Source organism: Lactuca serriola, chromosome 7 (assembly GCF_051521515.1).
Source record: "Lactuca serriola cultivar US96UC23 chromosome 7, Lser_US96UC23_V15, whole genome shotgun sequence".
Lineage (NCBI taxonomy): Eukaryota > Viridiplantae > Streptophyta > Magnoliopsida > Asterales > Asteraceae > Lactuca > Lactuca serriola.
Genome location: NC_136414.1, coordinates 87,599,311 through 87,622,176, shown reverse-complemented (window position 1 = coordinate 87,622,176; position 22,866 = coordinate 87,599,311). Strand labels below are relative to the sequence as shown.

Here is a 22,866-nt window from a genome sequence, read left to right as displayed (position 1 = left end):
TGTTTGGTACCATCAAGGATGGGATTCAAGAGCTTGGGGATGAGCGGCTAAGAGCCTTTAGAGTCGAGATTGCGGCAGGTCAGATAGGAGCATAGACTCCCTCATTTCGGGAGTTCAAAGCTTGTGGAGCTCCTGAGTTCTTTAGGGCTAAGGACCCAATCACTAGCCGATGCTGGATCGGTGATATGGAAAATGCTCAGTAGTCGAGTTTTTGCCCTGAGGGGGAAAAGGTAGGTTTGTATCTTGCTTACTTCAGGACCGGGCACGTGACTGGTGGAATGAGGTTGGTCAAGCTATAAGGATTGTGGTTGTGGAAGCCATGTATTGGGAGGAGTTCATTACGAGATTTCAGAGGGAGTTGTACCAAAGATCGAGGTGCAGCAGCTGGCGAGGGAGTTTTCAGGACCTTCGCCAGACTACTGAGACTGTGGCGGAGATCACCGCTATGTTCCGTGAGAGGGATCTGTTGGTTCCGCAGTAAGCTGTGAACAATGAGATGAAGAAGAAGCGATATCATGACATGTTGAGGGATGAAACAAGGGAGTGTATGAGCTTTTTAGGGTGCAAGACCCTGAATGATATGATCGAGAGGGCCTGTGAGTGGGAGATTGAGTTGGAGCTTTAGGCGAAGCGCAAGCCAGAGCAGGTCCAGACAGTTGTGGGCCAGGCAAAGAGGCCCAAGACTACAGAGCCACATTCTAGGGGCCAATAGCGTCGGGGACGCTACAGCAAGTGCGGAAATTCGCATAGTGGGGTATGTCAGTTGACGGGTTCTAGATATTTTAGGTGTGGAAAGAATGGGCAAATGAGTAAGGATGGCCCCCAGAGTGCATTGATTTTTCTTCACTACAACCAGACAGGCCATAAAAGGTCGATTGTCCGAGGTTGTCAGGAGGAGCAATGACGGCACCTGAGCTAGCCACTTTGAGGATTACTGATGGAGGTCGGGGCAAGGTAGAGGCAACTATGGTGAAGAGTAGGGCTTTTCAGCTGTCTACCGATGAGGCTCAAGCGACGCATGGTATGGTTACCGGTACATAATTTTGTTATGTATTTTATTTCTTTATTTATTTATGCTCATGTTATATCTTATCTTGTATAGGGACCTTTTTGGTCAATGGTATGGCTACTCATGTGTTGTTTGATTCAGGTGCTACTCGATCCTTTGTATCCTTTGTGCTTAGCAAGAAGTTTAGTGATGTTCCTAGATCTCTGGATTACCCATTGGAGATTGAAATTATGGATAATCGTTCTGTGAGTGCTTCGATGGTTCACCGTGGGTGTGCCTTGGATTTGTTCAGTGAGAGATACTTTATTGATTTAGTGTCGATTCCTCTGCGAGGATCAAAGGTTGTTGTTGGGATGGACTGGTTGGGACCCAATGAGGCCATGATTGATTGTGAACGTCAGTTAGTGAGAGTTTGAACCCCAAGTGAGGGAGAACTGGTTATTCATAGTGAGGGAGATTCGCATGGGCCAGATCTCTATTCAGCTGCGAGGGCTAGGAGATATCTTCATCAGGTTTGTTCCGTGTTTCTGGCTTATGTGGAAGATACTCGGGTCGAGGGCATGACGAAAATGAGTGAGGTACCCATTTCTCAGGATTTACCCTATGTGTTTCTTGAGGAGCTTCCAGGAGTGCCTCCTGAGAGGCAAGTCAAGTTCTGGATTGATCTAGTGCCTGTTGCAGCTCTGATAGCCAAAGCATTGTATCACTTGGCACCACCAGAGATGCAGGAGTTGTCTGTGTAGCTTCAGGAGCTGCTAGACTAGGGATTTATTTGGCTGAGTAGCTCACCTTGGGGAGCACCTATCATGTTCGTAAAGAATAAGTACGGCTCACACATGATATGTATTGACTACCGGGATCTGAATAAGTTAACGGTGAAGAATCGTTACCCACTCCCGAGGATCGATGACTTATTTGACCAACTTTAGGGTGTATCTTGGTTTTTCAAGATTGATTTGCGATCAGGGTACCACCAGATGAGAGTCGGGGATGATGACGTGTAAAAGAAGGCCTTCGGGACTCGTTATGGTCATTACGAATTCGTGGTGATACCATTCGGGCTCATAAATGCGCCATCTGCGTTCATCGATCTCATGAACCGGGTTCACATGCCAATGTTGAATCGGTTTGTGATAGTATTCATAGATGATATTCTAGTCTATTACAAAACCACAAAGCAGCACAAGGATCACTTGCGAGAGGTGTTGGAGACCCTAAGGAGAGAAAGGTTGTATGCCAAATTCTCCAAATGTGAGTTCTGGTTACATGAGGTGTAGTTTTGGGGAACATCGTCAACCAGAAGGGTATATTGGTTGACCGGCCAAAATCAAGGCCATGATACGACTGGAGGTTCCGAGGACCCCATATGAAATTTAGACCTTCCTTGGTCTCGCAGGGTATTATCAGAGATTTATCCAAAATTTCTCCAAGATTACAATGTTGTTCACCCATTTGACAAAGAAGAATGTTATTTTTTGGTGGGGGCCCGATCAGCAGTTGACATTCAAGACATTGAGATAGAGATTTCGTTAAGCCCCTATCTGCATGCTTCCTGAGGGTATGGATGATTTTATGGTTTATTGTGACACTTCTATATCGGGTTTGGGAGTTGTTCTTATGTAGAGGGGTCATGTGATTGCTTACACTTTGAGGCAGCTGAAGCCTTATGAGGCGAACTACGCTACGCATGATTTGGAGTTGGGGGCTGTGGTTTTTGCCTCCGAGATTTGGAGGCACTATCTGTATGGGTTTAGTTGTTCTATCTACACTGACCACAAGAGTTTGAGAAATCTGATGGATCAGCTGAATCTGAATATGCAGCAGAGGAGATGGTTGGATGTGGTAAAGGACTATGATTGCGAGATCATGTACCACCCTGGAAAGGCCAATATGGTGGCCGGTTCGTTCAGCTGCAAGGAAGTGAGAAAACATATCAGAGATGTCTGCCTGAGGATGGTTATTATCTCTCCTTTATTGGATTTAATCAAGAAGGATCGGGTGGAGGGATTGAAAAAGGAGAACTGGAAGGTAGAGCAAATCTGGGGTCAAATTTCTTTATTTGTCAGAGACAGCCAGAGATTGTTGACTCAGTGTGGTAGATTTTGGGTCCTGATTACCGGTGGGGTGAGATAGATAGTTTTGGAAGAGGCTCATAAGTTAAATTTCTCGATTCATCCATGGGCCACAAAGATGTATCGGGATCAGAAGTTAAGTTATTGGTGACCCTGTATGAAAAGGGAGATATCATGGATTGAAGAACGGTGTCTGACTTGTCGGAAAGTCAATGCTGAAAACCAGAGACCCCACGACAAGATGCAGCCATTACCCATTCCCATGTGGAAGTGGGAAGAGATCACCATGGGTTTTATCATGAAGCTGCCAAGGACGGCGCGTGGATTTGATTATATATGGGATATTTTGGATAGATTGACCAAGAGCGCGCACTTTATACCTATTACTGAGAGTATATTGGCGGAGAATTTGGTCAACATTTACATTCGGGAGGTGGTCGTCCGGCACGGGGGTGCCAGTTTCAGTGGTTTCAGACCGAGATGTTCATTTCACCTCCAGGTTTTACAGGAAACTTCATGAGGAGTTGGGTACTCAGTTGCACTTCAGTACAACATACCACCCCGAGACTGATGGACAGAGCGAGCGTACAATTCAGACACTTGAAGATATGCTCCGGGCATGCGTGTTAGATTTTGGATGGAGTTAGGATGCTTACCTTACACTGGCCGAGTTCTCTTAGAATAAAAGTTATCATGCTAGTATTGACAAACCACCTTTTGAGATGTTATATGGGAGGTGGTGAAGGACCCCAGTTTGTTGGGGCGAGGTCGGGCACCAGGTCATGCGGAGTACGGAAGTGGTAGTCAAGACTACTGAGCTGATTCAGCAGGTGCGTGACAGGTTGCGAGTCGTGCAAAGCTGGAAGAGGAGTTATGTAAACCGGCGACGTTTGGACCTCGATTTTTAGGTGGGGGACTCAGTGCTTCTGAAAGAAATGTGTCATCCGATTTCAGAAGTGGGATAAGTTAGGCCCACGATTTATCGGTCCCTTTAGGATCATCGTTCGGGTGTGCAAGGTTACATACTGGCTGGATTTTCCTGATGAGCGTAGTCAAATCCACAACACCTTATATGTTTCTCAGCTTCAAAAGTTTGTGGTTGATGACTCTGCGATTGTCCCTTTGGACGATATTCAGGCTGACGATCATCGTAATTATGTTGAAAGACTAGTGACGATCTTGGATAGGAAGACAAAGGCTTTATGCAACAAGGTGTTATCTTTGGTCAAGGTCCAGTGGCAGCATCGGAAAGGTTCCGAATAGACTTGGGAGCCTAAGGCGAAGATGCAAGAGCACTACCCCAAATTATCCGCGGCAATGGACTTCGAGGATGAAGTCAACAATTCCTGATTTTTCCAAAAAGCCAATAAATTGATTGAAAAGCACTTCTAAACATCTCCTAAGAAGTTAGACATTTTTTTCTTAAAGAATAAAAAAGAAAAATAAATAAATAAAAGAATGTTTACCTACTTTATGATGCAAGCTTACTTGATTAAGACTAAGTAAGTATGGACAACATGTCATAACACAAAAAATGTGTGATCTAGCACGTCACATCAACCATGATGTTGTAACACCATTGTAGGAATGGTTATCATGTTAAAACACCAACTAATTTCCATGTCATCATTTATTTTTTATTTTTTAAAGTTTATTTTTTTTAATAATTACAAAAACAAATATATTTTTTATAAAACATAATATTTAAATTAAACATCACATTTAAATTTTTAAAAAAATACTTTATAATTACAAGACGAAAAAAACACATAATTTTTTTTCTTTCTAAATACACTACTCATCATCATCATCATTGTTACGGCCATAGATATAATCCATCAAGTCTTATCGAAGTTGTCGGTGTTTTTGTGTGTCTTGAATGTCAACGACTCTATGCAAATATTTTGTTGTTCCTAATAGAACTGAACATGTCTGGGAAGTAATATCGCGTATGAGTATGATCCGAACCACTGCATGCACCTTTTGCCATGCTTCGGTTGTATCATAGGTGGATTTGATGTGGTCTAGTGCATCGTACGCACAACAGTGGGTTGTGGAGAGTGTTCTCCAAGAATCATAATTATGTCGTTGAAGATCCAAGATGAGGGAAATGTGGGATTTGATGTTTGCAATCCCAAAAACCTTGTGCGGTGGAGGGCGGTGTTCATTAGGAGACGGAGAAATGAAGACGGGTTGTAGTTCTATAGGTGGGGTAGGGTTGGCCGGTGGAAGAAATGAGATGAAAAAAAGGAAAGAGAAATTATAGGATCAAATGGTGTCTTTTTTTTTTTTGAACCAATAAATATAAATATATAATCTACTTCTAAAATAACACCTAATTCCATTTATGTTCACTCGACCTCAAAGAGGGAGGGCACCATCTGATACCGATGGGCTAGAAACCCTTTGGTTACCCTAATATGGAATGAGAATCATATTAATTGCCTTAAAAGAAGATACACATACATATATACATGATAAATATGGGCTAACCTAAGGGCCTATGGAACATGGGCTAATACAGTGGACTACATCAAATACAATATACTAACAAATTCTTGATATTGGTCACAACGAAGGAAGAATGAAATTCAATTGTGGTAGCTTTCGGTATTGGGTATTAACCATGATGAATATTGAGATTGATAGAGAAAATGGAAGGGAGACAAATAGAAGAAGAGAAGAAGATGGTGTGTAGATGAGACATGAAGAATTAATTAAGAAGATAGGACTATGTCATTTTAGGGCCCTGATGCGATAATATATGGTATGAATTCCTTTCCCCTTCTCATTCAACTGACCGGAATATATACATGATTACAAAGGAGATCCTAAGAAGCCGGGATTTGATTTTACGACATAAGTGCAAGAGAATACAATATATTCAAATCTAAACAATATATGGTAATATGTATCGGCTAAAATACTTTGGAACAGTGACTCTAACAAGTTGTACGTGTGGTGTCGGCTAGATATTTTTTAGATAATGCTATTTGGTCTCATGAAATTTCCTACAAGATGAAACTCTCTTATTTCAATTAAACTAAATGTTTTTGCTTGGAGATTGCGGTTGTCTTACTATTCATATGAAATTGATGGATGGAGGGATCGGTGTGGATTCGGTTATTTGCCTGTTTTGTGATTTGGTTACTGGAAAAGTGAGATCATTTATTCATATCTTGTCATGATACAGGTTTATACAGTTCAAATTAAGAAGTTTTCGATGCAATCATTATTATATCTTTGTGGGTATTTTGGAATTTTCAGAATAACTTACTTCTTGGAATGGTAAACTAAAGAAGCCTGGTTTATTTGACAAAAGAATAACCACGTTTCCTACTTTTTAACCAAAGTAAAGCATGATCAATAACATAATCCAAGATTGGCTCCTTCTTAATCCAAGATGGACTCCTTCTTGAAACTCTAATCGCCAAACAGAAGGTTATTCTATATCCCCAGATAATCCACCTGCTCGTTTGCATCACCACTTCGAGAATCTCCTTTTTCTTCACATTGATCGTATTTTTGTATGTACAATAGGAGCAAAAGTATAAAGTTAAATTGGTTGGTTGACTGTATAACCCAAGTCTAGTTATCTCTGGTGTTGTAATACGTATTTGTTCCTTTTCTAGTGTCTCACTAGTATTTAATAGTGTCCACCACCCCTGTTAAAATATAGTTCTAGACCACAATTTCATGTGGTATTGAATTAGTTAAGGAGATTTATGGTTAACATGTTTGAAGATCCATATTCGGTTAGACTAAAAAATAATTTACAAAGAACCATCGTGCTTTTCTTTTCATTTTTTCATGAAAAAAACATTTTATGTGATCATTAAGTGTAACTGATGTACTTCCTTTAACATGTTACCTAGCTTTCTTGGTCTATTGCACCTTTGCAATGCTTTTATATACCAAAATCAAATGTTACACATGAAAAAGATGCTTTGACTTTTACAAAAACTAAAAATCTACATTCCTCGTTTATGGACCTCTCTGTATATATACACCGGAAAAATGAACTCAGAACTACTTATATCACATGGTTATAAACACCACCTCCATCACATTCAGGTACCATAGAAATTACGTTTGTTACATGTATGGTACCTAGTAAACAAAATTATTGAAATATTTCACTTTTATGTGTATATAGTATTTGTTTTCTAACCTGGAACACATAATTCCACATTCAAATTGTGATGAATATGATATGTGATGCATTTATAATTAACATATACAACACAAAAGAAATTAGACATTGCATGAAAGTTGGCATTGAACTTAGGTGGAGATATTGCATTCATTGTTTTGAAAGTTCGAAAGTTTATTAAGGATACTATTCTTCTGGATGGTGTCGTGTCTACAAGGTGGAGTACATATCAGCCTACAAAAGTGAATATTTTTTTTATTGGCTAACAAGACTAAACAAGCTGCCAATGCGAATTCATATTTAATTCATTTCAAAACATCCAGTGATCATGTTAAAATAAGAAAAAGTGTATCATAATGAAATAATATCAGAGTACAATCCCAGAATCACATAATGCGTAAAAAACATGGACGTATGCAGTGCGATCAGGTCGGACCATTCCCTTTTGAGCTGCAAGTACCTGAAACATAAACTGAAAACTGCAAACACAAAGCTTAGTGAACTCATCAAAATACCCCATACGATACATACATAGCAGTCAAAACATAATTGAATCTATTTCACCCCCCTTCGGTATCTTTCAACCGGTAATGGGTCTATTTCACCCACTTCAGTCTCTTTCAACTAGTATTGGGTCTATTTCACCCCTACATCTAAGCATACAATCCTATTAGCAAAAGTCACGAAGACAACATACAAAAACAAACATAACATGAAATTGTCACGAAGACAACTATCATCCTACTAAGATAATCTAGTGAGTCGGTTTTGGTGCCTGTGACCCACGAGCATAGTGGAGGAAACTCACCTCTCGATCAATAATCAGCTACTCCTGCTCTCACGGTCAGCTACACGGGTGCTACTCCACACCTGTATAATCATACAAGGCAAACCCTTAGTCTACCCTTCAAAACCAAGAGCTGACCAAAAGTCAACTCTGATCAAAAGTCAACGCCTAAGGTCAACGGTCAACATTCCTATCAGCTCACCCTCACGCCATGACCTATTCTTTGGTCACGTCGTGAGAATGGACTCGACCCGGCCCCACTCAGCGAGTCGACTCCACCATAACTCATCCAACCAGGTTCCTTAGATCGGGACAACCTCATTTCTCATGTCCTGATACATGTTCGACCTGATAGGTTTTGGCCATATGAACATTCCTATGTGCACATGCAAACCCTAATGCTTGGATCTAGGTTTATCTAATTAAACATGCTTTGAATCCAAGACTTCTAATGACTTATTAGGTATAAGAATAATACAAAATCAGATCTAGAAGTTTACCTTTGAATCTCTTGTTTTGATCTTGTTGTCTTGGAGCTCTAAAGTCACAATTGTCACTCCTCTAATGGCTTACAAACACCAACTAGCAAGGAGGATTATTTGAGAGAGAGGGGAGGGATTAGAAATCGGCCATGGTTTCTTTGCTTTAGCAGAGGTGCCGATTTCCCTTGCCTTAGAGGTCTATTTATAATTGTAAGGCTCCTAGGGTTTCACCCTTAAACCCTAGTTGGATAATCTTTCCTTAAAGCAATCCAAATCCTTTCTAAAGATAAACCTTGGACGAATTTGAGGCTATCCCAAGCCCTAGAATCGTCCAACCCTTATCCCTTAAGGATTTACAGCCCAAAGTGCAACTATCAAACAATTGACAGTTTATACCCTCTTATTTAATTAATCTCTTAAAGTCACCAAATTAATACTAATTAATCTATGACTTATATTAATCAAATAAAAATATTATTATTCCTTATATTATTCTCATAATATATTAATAATATTTATTCTCTCATAATAAATCATCCTATCAAGTTGCTATGGTGAAGGCAACCCAAAAGGACCATGCACAATCGGGTCAAATACTTACCTAATATAGTTGTAGCCTTAGACACTATTCCAACACGACCAACTTGAGCATTAAGCTCTTAATACTTTAAGACATTCTTTGGGACCTTCCAGAGGATCTTCCTCGACCCAAAGGACTATGAAAATCATAGCTTTTTAGTCACGCATATCCAATGCATGACTTAGATACTAAGTAGGTCAAAAAAAAAAAAGGTAATAAGATCAAGACTCATACTTGGAGTCTAAAACCAACTCCAAAACTCAGATCCAAAGCCTCATATACAGAAGATGTCTCAATGATCCATAAAGTTGCCAACTTTATGGATCCCATGCATGCTACACAATCCAACCATGCAAAAAAAAAAGCTCCAAAACCTAGATCTAGCATGCATGAGGCAAAAAGGTAAGAGCTTTATGACTTACAGAGGTCCAAAAGGTCAGCAAGACCAAGAGGTAGAAGCTAGATTACCAAAATGAAGCCCCACAAGAGTCCTCTTCCACTTTAATGGACCAAAAACCACCAAATAAGCTCTTCAAGGTCACCAACAATGGCTGAAGGTCTCAAGGAGGTCGAATCTAAGGTTTCCAGGAGGCTAGAAAGTGAGAGAGGCTGAGGATGGGAAACCCTAGCTCTCTCATTCCATTAAATACTCGAAAATTAGGGTTTTGGGTCATCAGACCTTGCTCACATCGTGAGACCTTATGCCTCATGTCGTGAGTCTTCAACAATGCGGGACAAATGGTCAATGCTCACCCACGTCGGGACCACTATGGAACACATCGTGCCCTCCTCCCAACTGTAAGAATTTAATATGTTACGTACCTCAAGGTTCAGATGCTACAATTCTCCCCCACTTGAATCAAACCTCGTTCTCAAAGTCCGTCGCTTTAAATAACTCTAGATAACGCTCCCTCATCTCATCTTTAGGCTCCCATGTCCATTCTAAACCCTTCCGGTGTTACCATTGCACCTTCACCAATTCCACGACCTTGTTCCTCAAGGCCTTCGTCCTCCAATCGAGGATCACCACTGGTCTCTATATATAATTCAGACGATCATCGACCTAATTACCCTTAAATGGAATCACTACGGAATCATCAACTAAACACTTCCACATCAGAGAGACATGAAAAGTGCTATGGATCTGACGAAGCTCCTCGGGTAGATCCTAACGGTAAGCAACCCTGCCCACCCGGGCAAAGATTCTAAAAGGACCGATATACTTGGGGCCCAGCTTGCCCCACTTCCTGAATCGGATGACACATTTCCAAGGTGACACATTTAGCAGTACCATATCCCGAACCTAAAACTCCAAGTCTGACCGACGTCTATCTGCATAGCTCTTTTGTCTGCTCTTTGGTGTCTGAATTTTGTTGCGAACCCGTTAAATCAATTCCGACATCTTAAGTACCACCTCGGTATTCCCCATGACCTGCTGAGTGACCTCACCCCAACATATTGGGGTCCTACACTTTGTCCTATATAGAATCTCAAAAGGAGGTCGATCAATGCTGACATGATAATTGTTGTTATATGAAAATTTTGCCAAGGGAAGATACGTATCCTAACTACCGCCAAAATCCAGAACATACGCTCGAAGCATGTCGTCCAATGTATGGATAGTCTGCTCACGTTGTCCATCAGTGTACGGGTGGAAAGCCATGTTGAAATGCAGTCGAGCACCCAACTTCTCATGGAATCTCTTCTAGAACCTGGAAGTAAACTGAACATCCCTATCATAGACCACAGAAACTGGTACCGCATGCCGTGCCACCACCTACCGAATGTAGATGTCTGCCAACTTCTCCGCAGAAATACTCTCCTAAATCGGGATAAAATATGTGCTCTTAGTCGGTCGATCCACGATGACTGTTACACCCCAAAACCGATAACGGCGGAATACGTTTCAGGGTGGATGACGTAGTGAACAGTATCATCACAATTGCATAATAGTAAAAACAAGAAACATACAACCATTGCATTTACATAGTGAATTTAATTACAAGTGTGATTTGTAATGTTTAACAATCACCCAAAAGTAAATCAAAAATAAGAGATGGGTCTTGTGTGCTCCACCTTCTCCAAAAATGCTGCGTCTGTACCTGTCTATCTTTGACCTGAAGATACAAGTTATTTTGAAAACGATTATCAGCATAAAGCTGGTGAGTTCATAAGAGTTTAGTGTGAGTTTTTGTATACAAAGCATTAGTACGAAGAATGTATCATTTATATTCATAAGTAGTAGAATCTTAGAAAAGTCCCATATTTTTCCAGAACTACATTTTAAGTGACAATCTGTGAAAAGTATACATTTCTTCATTTCTTTGAAACCGTTTATAGTAAAGTATAATGGCAAATCTCCAAATAGTAAATGTGATAGAATAGGTTAGGCCTGAAATTAGTGATAGAGGTGTAAGCTTCCTTTAGTGATAGATACTTACTTACTTCGGGATGTAGTTTAACATTTAGTGTAGTATTTTAGAGTAGTTGTAGTGTATTCTTTGTATATCACTAGTAGTGAGGATAATAGAGGATCCCATGACCTTCCCAGTCATGCACAATATAGTGAAGTAGTGGCATCCCTGGGCCTGCACGGCGCGGACTAAGATTAACAGTCGGGATGTAATAGCGTCTGCCCCGTATAGATCTATACATGTAGAGTCGTCTCCCTGCTGGAAAACTCCGGGCGTAGTGGATAGTGAATAGAGTATCTCGTAGTGGGTTAGTATATTATTGTTTGTTTAGTGTTTTCTCTATTGTTATAGTGTAGTACTCTTTTAGTGTTGATCATAGTGTATTCTCTTACTAGTGTATCATCTAGTAATAGTGAGTATTATAGTGTAGATAGTAATGACTTTAGCGAGTAGTAACTGTAGTAATCGTAACCATACCTATTATGGTTATCTTAGTGGGGATGGTTCTTAGCACGTTAGTGACTTTATTGTTAAGTGAAAGCAGTAACATTTGTACCCCATACTGATATACAAATATATAACTAAGAAATCAACGACAGTCGGACGGATAACCACTACCCTAAGCCCACAATCAAACAAGAACAGTAAATAAGGCGAGATATCGGTCCTAAGTCCTCCAAGTCTTACTTATATAAATCTATCAGAGTGGTTACATTTTATAAGTAAATTGATTTAATAAAAGTATTTTTCCAAAAGAACATTTAAATTCTGATCCACTACTTAAAAATAGTTTGAAAAGGGTAAAACCCGTTTTTAAGGCATAGGGACAAATCACATGTGATTTGAATTAAGGGTAGTGAATCACATGTGATTAATCCTCGTAATGCGGAATTTGTTCTGTAAAACTTTACATAAATATGTGTAAGCAACTTGTATCTCCCCCCTAAAACATTTAAAACATTTGAAAGGTTCATTAAGGGGTATGAACTCACCTGCAATCGCGGAAATCGGGTGAATCGGGTAAATCGGGTAAAAGTGTCGATTGAGCGTTTGGTACCAATTAACCACTTGAGCACCTTTTAGGACCCTAATGTCACATGAAATATGTATTTTACAAGAAGTTAATCATCTTATGCTTTTCATTATAGTGTTTGGACATTTTAGCATCGTTTTCGGGGTTTTAAGGTCTAGAAAGGGTTCCCGGGAGTGGTACAAGGCCATGGATGATTTACGGGAGGGTCCATGAGCTCACTCTCTTATAGTTTGTAGTCTAAAAGCCATCCTTTGGGAGTTTACGGCCGTAAGCCCCCTAGGCTTGGCCGTAAACTCTTGTGACACTCCAAAATGTGTGTTTAGGGCCTTATCTCACTTCCTTAATTTAGTGGTGTGTGTTTTGGACCAAAAGGGGAGGATTAAACATCACAATTTGTGACATTTTTGGGGAGTTTACGGCCAAGACTTGTTCTTGGGCCGTAAACTCCTATAAATCCTTCAAGATGTAGGTTTTACTTGTACAACATGGTCTCATATGTCTTAGATAAATCCTAGAAGGCCCTATAGTGAGTTTGGAACAATTTGGCATGAATTTTTGGGGAGTTTACGGCCCAAGAACATCCTTGGCCGTAAACTCTTCATTTGGTATCAAAATGAGATGTTTAATGGTACAACACACTTCCAAAGGCCTTAGATAAATTCCTTTCATGCATTAGGGTAGTTTAGGAACTTATTTGACACAAAAGTTTGGGTGTTTACGGCCCAAGCTTAGCCTTGGCCGTAAACTCCTCTTTTTGTGTTCAAATGATGATGTTTAATGCACTTAAGCCTTCCTTGTTGTCATGTCTAAATTACCAAACACCCTAATTGATCTTTTGGGACTTAAATCATGGATTTGTGGGGTGTTTGAGGTGTTTACGGCCTAAGCACAAGCTTGGGCCGTAAACTCCTTTTTAAGCATCATTTTCTTGTGTTTTAATGTCCAAACTCTTCTAGTTATAAACCTTAATTAGTATACTAACTTACAAGAAGGAAAAACTTGGTCTTTGGCATGGTTTTGGGGGTTTACGGCCTAAGGAGCTTCTTAGGCCGTAAACTCCTCTTTGGACCTTGATTCCTATGATTTTGGCCCCCAAATTCAATGAAGCATGACTAGAATAAGATAGAGGATGAGTACTTACGTTTGGAAGTCGGAAATTAGCGGAATCGGGGTCGATTTCGAGTCTAGAGAGAGAGAAAGTAGAGAGAGAGTGGATGTGTGGTAAATGAGTGTTCAAATGTTGTGCACACCCATTTCATATGTCTCGGGTATCGTACCCGATACACGGCTACCCGATGTTTAAAGTTAACTGGGTTAAAACTTTTTACCCGGGTGAAGTGGTTGAAAAAAAAGTAATACAACTCTATTAGGTTAAACAGGGTTACACATACGAGTTATATTTCTTATGATAATGATCACGACATGTATATAACTAGATATTCAGTTATTGACGATTCCAATATTACATAAAATAATGTATAGTGACGCATTCCGTTAGTGAAAATGGGATTTGTAACGGGAATAGATTTGGGGTTGTCACATCATCCCCCCGTTAGGGGAATTTCGTCCCGAAATTTAGAATACAAACAGATACGTTACTACAATACCATTAAGCAAAGAGATGAGGATATTTGAGTTTCATTTGATCCTCGCGTTCCCAAGTGAATTCCGGTCCTCGCTTGGCATTCCACCGAACCTTCACAATTGGGATGCGGCTTTGTTTCGTCCGTTTTACTTCACGATCCAAAACCTCCGCAGGTTCCTTCACGAAGTTGAGGTTCTCGTTGATCTCGATCTCGTCGAGGGGTATCACAAGAGTCTCGTCAGACAGACATTTCTTCAAATTTGAGACGTGAAAGGTAGGATGTATGTTACTTAGCTCGTGGGGTAAGTTTAATTTGTAAGCTACAGGGCCAATTCTAGCAAGAATCTCAAAAGGCCCTATGTACCTTGGGTTTAACTTTCCCCGCTTCCCGAAGCGTATCGTGTCTTTCCAGGGCGAGACCTTCAGAAGGACCCGGTCTCCGACCTGGAATTCCAAGGGTTTCCTTCGTTTGTCGGCGTAGCTTTTCTGTCGATCCCTAGCGGCTTTTAGTCGTTCACGTATCTGCACAATCTTCTCGGTCGTCTCTCGAATGATCTATGGACCAGTGAGGGAGCTATCAGGAACTCGTCCTTTAGCTAACTGAGTGTCTCCCACCTCGGCCCAGCACAAAGGGGATCTGCACTTCCAGCCGTAGAGGGCTTCGAACGGAGCTACCTTGATGCTCGTATGATAACTATTGTTGTAGGAAAACTCCACAAGAGGCAAGTGTGTATCCCATGATTTCCCAAAATCGATCACACAAGCTCGCAGCATGTCTTCTAAGTTTTGGATCGTCCTCTCACTTTGTCCGTCAGTCTGCGGATGGTAGGCTGTACTCATATCCAGCCTCGTCCCCAGTGCCTTTTGTAATGATTGCCAAAATCTAGAGGCGAATCTACTATCTCTGTCTGATATAATAGATATAGGGACGCCATGTAATCGCACTATTTCCTTTATATAAGTCCTAGTGAGCTTTTCCATCTTATCCGTCTCTTTGATGGGTAGGAAATGGGCGGACTTGGTCAACCTGTCAACGATGACCCAAATGGTATCTAATCCACCTGCTGTCTTGGGCAGCTTGGTGATGAAGTCCATTGTGATTCGCTTCCACTTCCATTCTGGTATTTCTGGTTGTTGGAGGAGTCCTGATGGCTTTTGACATTCTACTTTGACCTTCGCGCAAGTAAGGCATTTACCTACAAAGGTAGCGATCTCCGCTTTCATGTTTGGCCACCAGTATAGCTTTTTGAGATCCAGATACATCTTATCTGAACCCGGGTGGACGGAGTAACGAGTGTTGTGTGCTTCTCTCATAACCAAATCTCTGAAACCTCCATGGCGTGGAGTCCAGATTCGGTCCATAAAGTAATAGGCTCCGTCACCCTTAACCTCCAGATTTTTATCCATTCCGCGCAGGGACTCTCCCGTCACGTTTCCAGGCTTTAAAGCTTCCAGCTGAGCCTCTTTGATCTGCGTGGATAGATGTGAATGTATAGTCATTGTCAACGACTTGGTTCTTCGTCCGGAATATTCTTTTCTGCTCAGGGCGTCCGCTACTACGTTGGCTTTCCCCGGATGATATCTAATTTCACAGTCGTAATCGTTAAGTAATTCGACCCATCGACGCTGTCTCATGTTGAGTTCTTTTTGGTTTAGTATATGTTGGAGGCTTTTATGATCAGTGTACACCACGCTCTTCGTCCCATACAAGTAGTGTCTCCAGATTTTTAATGCAAAGACGACCGCTCCTAACTCGAGGTCGTGAGTAGTGTAGTTCACTTCATGGTTCTTTAGCTGTCTCGAGGCATAGGCGATAACCTTGCCTCGTTGCATCAAGACACAACCGAGCCCCTGATTGGATGCATCACAGTATACGACGAAATCTTCTGTCCCTTCGGGAAGGGATAATACTGGTGCGGTGCATAGGGCTCGCTTCAGGGTCTGAAATGCCTTCTCCTGTTTCTCTTCCCAGTCGAATGATACACCCTTCTGTGTTAGCATGGTGAGAGGTTTCGCAATCCTAGAGAAATTTTGGATGAACCGACGGTAGTAGCCAGCGAGGCCTAGAAATTGACGAATTTCCATAGGCGTCTTTGGTGCTGACCAGTTCTCAATAGCTTTGATTTTGGAGGGGTCCACATGGATTCCGTCTTCACTGACCACGTGCCCTAAGAATTCAACTCTCCGGATCCAAAACTCGCACTTAGAGAACTTTGCATACAACTTCTCGGATCGCAGGGTTTCCAGGACTAATCGTAAATGATTTCTGTGCTCTTCCTCGCTTCGAGAGTAGACAAGTATGTCGTCAATAAAGACGATAACGAACTGATCTAGATATGGATGACATACCCTATTCATCAAGTCCATGAATACTGCGGGGGCGTTAGTCAGTCCAAAGGGCATCACTACGAACTCAAAATGCCCGTAGCGGGTTCGGAAGGCTGTCTTCGGAACATCTTCCTCTAACACCCGTAACTGATGATACCCCGATCTAAGATCAATCTTGGAGAAGTAACTTGCTCCTTGGAGTTGGTCGAATAGGTCGTCGATACGAGGGAGAGGATAGCGATTTTTGATCGTGAGTTAATTGAGTTCCCTATAATCGATGCACATCCGAAATGACCCATCCTTTTTCTTCACGAACAAGACTGGAGCTCCCCAAGGTGAGAAGCTCGGTCTTATAAAGCCCTTGCTGAGCAGTTCGTTGAGTTGACCGGATAGTTCTTGCATTTCGGCGGGCGCTAGACGGTAGGGAGACTTAGCTACGGGGGTAGCTCCTGGGATTAGGTCGATTCTGAATTCAACCTGTCGTTTGGGAGGTAGGCCTGGAAGATCCTCCGGAAAGACATCAGGAAAATCGCATACTACAGGAATGTCTTTTAGCTCTTTCGATTTCTGGTTAGTGTCAACGACGTGAGCAAGAAAGGCGCGATATTCCTTGCGCAAGTATTTCTGAGCCTGAATACTAGAGATGATACGAAGGTTTGTACTTGGCTTATCTCCGTATATCAATAGGGTCTCTCGATTCGGAAAGTTCAGGCGAATGGCTTTCTCGGAGCATAGGATGTCGGCGTAGTGAAGGCTTAGCCAATCCATACCAACAATGACATCGAAATTTTTGATTGGGACTGGTATAAGATTGACTAAAAAGGGGTGATCATCTAACGTGAGAGTACAACTTATATAGATTTCATTAGAGCTTTCTGTCTTCCCATTAGCCATTTCTACGACGAATGTTTCTTTTAGTGGTTGAGGAGTTTGTTTGAGTGAGTGTTTAAAGTTTTGATTTATGAAGCTTCGTTCTGCACCACTATCGAATAAGACACAGGCATAAGAGTTGTTGAGAAGAAACGTACCCGTGACCACCGTGGGATCGGCTACCGCTTCATTGTGACCGATAGCAAGTAACCTTCCAGTTCCCCCAGCATTTGCAGCCTTCGGACAGTTCTTCTTAAAATGGCCCGCTTCACCGTATCCATAACACGTCGGGGTCACCCCCGTACCAGGAACCTGTGTGATAGGTTTGGGAGGGGCCTTGCAAAATCGGACAGTATGGCCCTTCTGTCCGTAGTTGGAACACTGCAATTCACGACATGGACCGTTGTGGTGAAAAGGGCACTTGGGACACTTAGGCAAGTTCCCACTGTAAGCCTTTGGTGGGACTGGAGCAGCTGGTGCGGCTGGGATGGTGGCAGCATGAACCGCCACAATTTGCTGATCCTTGGGGGCGGTTTGAGTTTTCTTGCCTTTCTTCTTATCCCATCGTTTCCTCTTTCTATCAGATGATCCGGATGGTGCAGTGGTTGTTGTGGTTGTTGTTGCTGGAGTGGAGGAGATTTCGTGGTTGATTAGACTCTGGGCCAATTCCTTGGCGCTGTCAAAAGTGGCAGGGCGTGAAGCCAAAACATTTCCTCGATACGGGGGCACTAAACCCCAGATGTAACGCTCAATCTTCTTGCTTTCAGAGGGGATCATGTTGGGACACATAGCCTCCAAGTCGCAGAATCTGGCCGTATAAGCCGTTATGTCGGTCCCTTTCATCTTGAGGTTCCAGAGTTCTTCCTCAAGCATCTGAACTTCGCCCCTAGGGCAGTACTCTCCTCTCATAAGATCTTTTAGAGTGTCCCAGCCCATGGCATTGGCTGTGACCAAGGAGAGTGCGTTGACATGGCCATTCCACCATGACAAAGCTCTGTTAGTGAGGGTAGCAGTAGGGAACTTGATTTTGCTCTCTTCGGGACAAGAGCACATCTCGAACACAGCTTCGGTTCTTTCGAACCATTGGGACAATGCCAGAATTCCCCCGGTACCATCAAAGAAAGCAGGTTTACAATTCATGAAGTCCTTATAAGTGCATCATCCCTGCACTCGTTGGTGGACTTCACCAAATCTAGAATTTCCACCACTCGCATCGCCCGAGTTCATTTGGGCCATGGCTGCTGTTACAGCCGCAGTCACAGCCGTTTGGAACAACACCGGATCGAACTGAGGAGGAGGAGGTGGTGGAGGAGGAGGGGTTTGAGTTTCAGGTCTTCCTCTGTTGGGACGCTTTTGTGGAGGCATCCTTCACTGGAAGATCATAGAAATGATAGCAATAGTAAGAGCCTATTGCGAATATGAATAGAGTGTTTCATGGATTAAGTCAACATAATCCAAGATCAGGGTAAGAGTTATAGTAATAGAGAAATCATCTGCCCATATACTGGTATTAATGATGCAACAGAAGTTCATGAAAATTGACCTAGCAGTAGGTCTTACATCACACCATAGAGAAAATGTTGGCAGCTTAGAGGTTCGACTAGAGTACTTTTAAACTAGGAATGTTTACAGACAAAAGACCTACGGAACATAGAGATAAAAGGCTAGTCCTTTAAGCAAAAGAGTGAGGTAACTAGATGTCTTCTACTGGCGACGGCTGCTTGTTGGGCGAATCCTCAGATCCTCTAGTTGACGCATAACTTCTTGAAGGTGTCGATCATGAGTCCTTTGGCGTGCTCGGAGTTCCCTAACTTCAGTTCGGGATGCAGCCAGCTGATGCTGCAGAGCCTCGTTGGTCCTCCTTGTCCTGTCCATGGCTTCTTCGAGTTGGCGGATGCGAACAGTGTTGAGGTTTGAGCTGGCATCCACTTCTACAACTCGACCAATGGCAGCTTGACTTTGCTCAATATTCCTGGCAATTCTTCTGATCATGATGGGCAGAACCCGATCTGCAGATCCTCCTTCGCTTATGTTGTAGAAACTTCGGTCTCCATTGTAAGGTAAAGGCTGACCCTGCTCCTCGCTCCATCGACGCAAGGATATTGCCCACATAGGAGTGGGGCCCTGAAATGCCGGTCGGGGGTTAGGGTTCGGGGCTTTAGGAGGTTGGTTGTTGACTTCTGGCTCGGAGCTCGAGCTATCCGAGAAGCCTTCAGCATGATGATCATCCAAAGGAATAGGGCGATCGTCGTCTGACTCCTCTTCGAGCCACCCTCCATTGCCCTGGTTTGGAAAGTACGGATCACCGGGTAGGTGGAAGCCAGCCATGCTATCTACGCGAGAAAAGGGGGAAAAGAAGATTAATAGACGTATTACCCTAAGATACTTATAGGATGAATCATTACTAGTTGACCCAATACTTGCATAGTGCATACCGATTACATGTAACCGAAGCAAGATAGTCCTTCGAATAAACCACCCTAACTTCAGACCCCCAATCAAACAAGAACAGGGAATGAAGCAAAGGCTGCAGATTCTGAGTCTATAGCGCCCTAATCACATGTAATCGTGGTGTATCCACTTAGCAACTATTGTCCTACTAGTAACGACCGTTTTTGTTAACACATACGTATAATCTAGAGATACAGAATACTCCTATAGTATTCTTATGGTAGTGTTATTGTGGTATTGTTGGTAAGTTTTAGACTTGTTGCAACATCACAACCAAACTTAGGCACATGCTAGTCACTCCCAGGAAAACGTAGTTGATCAGGCTACATCATCCTGAATGTGACTATATGTCTCTAAACCCAATTGCGCTGCCCAACAATCTTAATACTTCCGTTTTGTTCTAGGATAATACGGATTCCTGTGTTTTATAGTGATGTGAGTATATATATACTTAGTTAGATCTTTTAGATACTTAACAGTATATATTCTTGGTCAGAGTGTTTTAGTCCCGTAGTGTTTATAGTTCGTATATCTTTTATGGGTTGATATACTTGATTCACTATAAACAATGCTCTGATACCAATCTGTCACACCCCAAAACCGATAACGGCGGAATACGTTTCGGGATGGATGACGTAGTGAACAGTATCATCACAAGTGCATAATAGTAAAAACAAGAAACATACAACCATTGCATTTACATAGTGAATTTAATTACAAGTGTGATTTGTAATGTTTAACAATCACCCAAAAGTAAATCAAAAATAAGAGATGGGTCTTGTGTGCTCCACCTTCTCCAAAAATGCTGCGTCTGTACCTGTCTATCTTTGACCTGAAGATACAAGTTATTTTGAAAACGATTGTCAGCATAAAGCTGGTGAGTTCATAAGAGTTTAGTGTGAGTTTTTGTATACAAAGCATTAGTACGAAGAATGTATCATTTATATTCATAAGTAGTAGAATCTTAGAAAAGTCCCATATTTTTCCAGAAATACATTTTAAGTGACAATCTGTGAAAAGTATACATTTCTTCATTTCTTTGAAACCGTTTATAGTAAAGTATAACGGCAAATCTCCAAATAGTAAATGTGATAGAATAGGTTAGGCCTGAAATTAGTGATAGAGGTGTAAGCTTCCTTTAGTGATAGATACTTACTTACTTCGGGATGTAGTTTAACATTTAGTGTAGTATTTTAGAGTAGTTGTAGTGTATTCTTTGTATATCACTAGTAGTGAGGATAATAGAGGATCCCATGACCTTCCCAGTCATGCACAATATAGTGAAGTAGTGGCATCCCTGGGCCTGCACGGCGCGGACTGAGATTAACAGTCGGGATGTAATAGCGTCTGCCCCGTATAGATCTATACATGTAGAGTCGTCTCCCTGCTGGAAAACTCCGGGCGTAGTGGATAGTGAATACAGTATCTCGTAGTGGGTTAGTATATTATTGTTTGTTTAGTGTTTTCTCTATTGTTATAGTGTAGTACTCTTTTAGTGTTGATCATAGTGTATTCTCTTACTAGTGTATCATCTAGTGATAGTGAGTATTATAGTGTAGATAGTAATGACTTTAGCGAGTAGTAACTGTAGTAATCGTAACCATACCTATTATGGTTATCTTAGTGGGGATGGTTCTTAGCACGTTAGTGACTTTATTGTTAAGTGAAAGCAGTAACATTTGTACCCCATACTGATATACAGATATGTAACTAAGAAATCAACGACAGTCGGACGGATAACCACTACCCTAAGCCCACAATCAAACAAGAACAGGAAATAAGGCGAGATATCGGTCCTAAGTCCTCCAAGTCTTACTTATATAAATATATCAGAGTGGTTACATTTTATAAGTAAATTGATTTAATAAAAGTATTTTTCCAAAAGAACATTTAAATTCTGATCCACTACTTAAAAATAGTTTGAAAAGGGTAAAACCCGTTTTTAAGGCATAGGGACAAATCACATGTGATTTGAATTAAGGGTAGTGAATCACATGTGATTTGAATTAAGGGTAGTGAATCACATGTGATTAATCCTCGTAATGCGGAATTTGTTCTGTAAAACTTTACATAAATATGTGTAAGCAACTTGTATCTCCCCCCTAAAACATTTAAAACATTTGAAAGGTTCATTAAGGGGTATGAACTCACCTGCAATCGCGGAAATCGGGTGAATCGGGTAAATCGGGTAAAAGTGTCGATTGAGCGTTTGGTACCAATTAACCACTTGAGCACCTTTTAGGACACTAATGTCACATGAAATATGTATTTTACAAGAAGTTAATCATCTTATGCTTTTCATTATAGTATATCGACATTTTAGCATCGTTTTCGGGGTTTTAAGGTCTAGAAAGGGTTCCCGGGAGTGGTACAAGGCCATGGATGATTTACGGGAGGGTCCATGAGCTCACTCTCTTATAGTTTGTAGTCTAAAAGCCATCCTTTGGGAGTTTACGGCCGTAAGCCCCCTAGGCTTGGCCGTAAACTCTTGTGACACTCCAAAATGTGTGTTTAGGGCCTTATCTCACTTCCTTAATTTAGTGGTGTGTGTTTTGGACCAAAAGGGGAGGATTAAACATCACAATTTGTGACATTTTTGGGGAGTTTACGGCCAAGACTTGTTCTTGGGCCGTAAACTCCTATAAATCCTTCAAGATGTAGGTTTTACTTGTACAACATGGTCTCATATGTCTTAGATAAATCCTAGAAGGCCCTATAGTGAGTTTGGAACAATTTGGCATGAATTTTTGGGGAGTTTACGGCCCAAGAACATCCTTGGCCGTAAACTCTTCATTTGGTATCAAAATGAGATGTTTAATGGTACAACACACTTCCAAAGGCCTTAGATAAATTCCTTTCATGCATTAGGGTAGTTTAGGAACTTATTTGACACAAAAGTTTGGGTGTTTACGGCCCAAGCTTAGCCTTGGCCGTAAACTCCTCTTTTTGTGTTCAAATGATGATGTTTAATGCACTTAAGCCTTCCTTGTTGTCATGTCTAAATTACCAAACACCCTAATTGATCTTTTGGGACTTAAATCATGGATTTGTGGGGTGTTTGAGGTGTTTACGGCCTAAGCACAAGCTTGGGCCGTAAACTCC

General features: G+C 41.5%; 1 long non-coding RNA gene across 1 annotated transcript; it reads left to right on the top strand.

Annotated features, from left to right (window-relative positions):
• The first annotated feature begins 5,575 nt into the window (after window positions 1–5,575).
• LOC145062208 (uncharacterized) lies at window positions 5,576–6,884 on the top strand. Its single transcript, XR_013687479.1, has 2 exons — window positions 5,576–5,848; window positions 6,275–6,884. It is a non-coding gene; the product is annotated as an uncharacterized LOC145062208 (long non-coding RNA).
• Window positions 6,885–22,866: the final 15,982 nt, after the last annotated feature.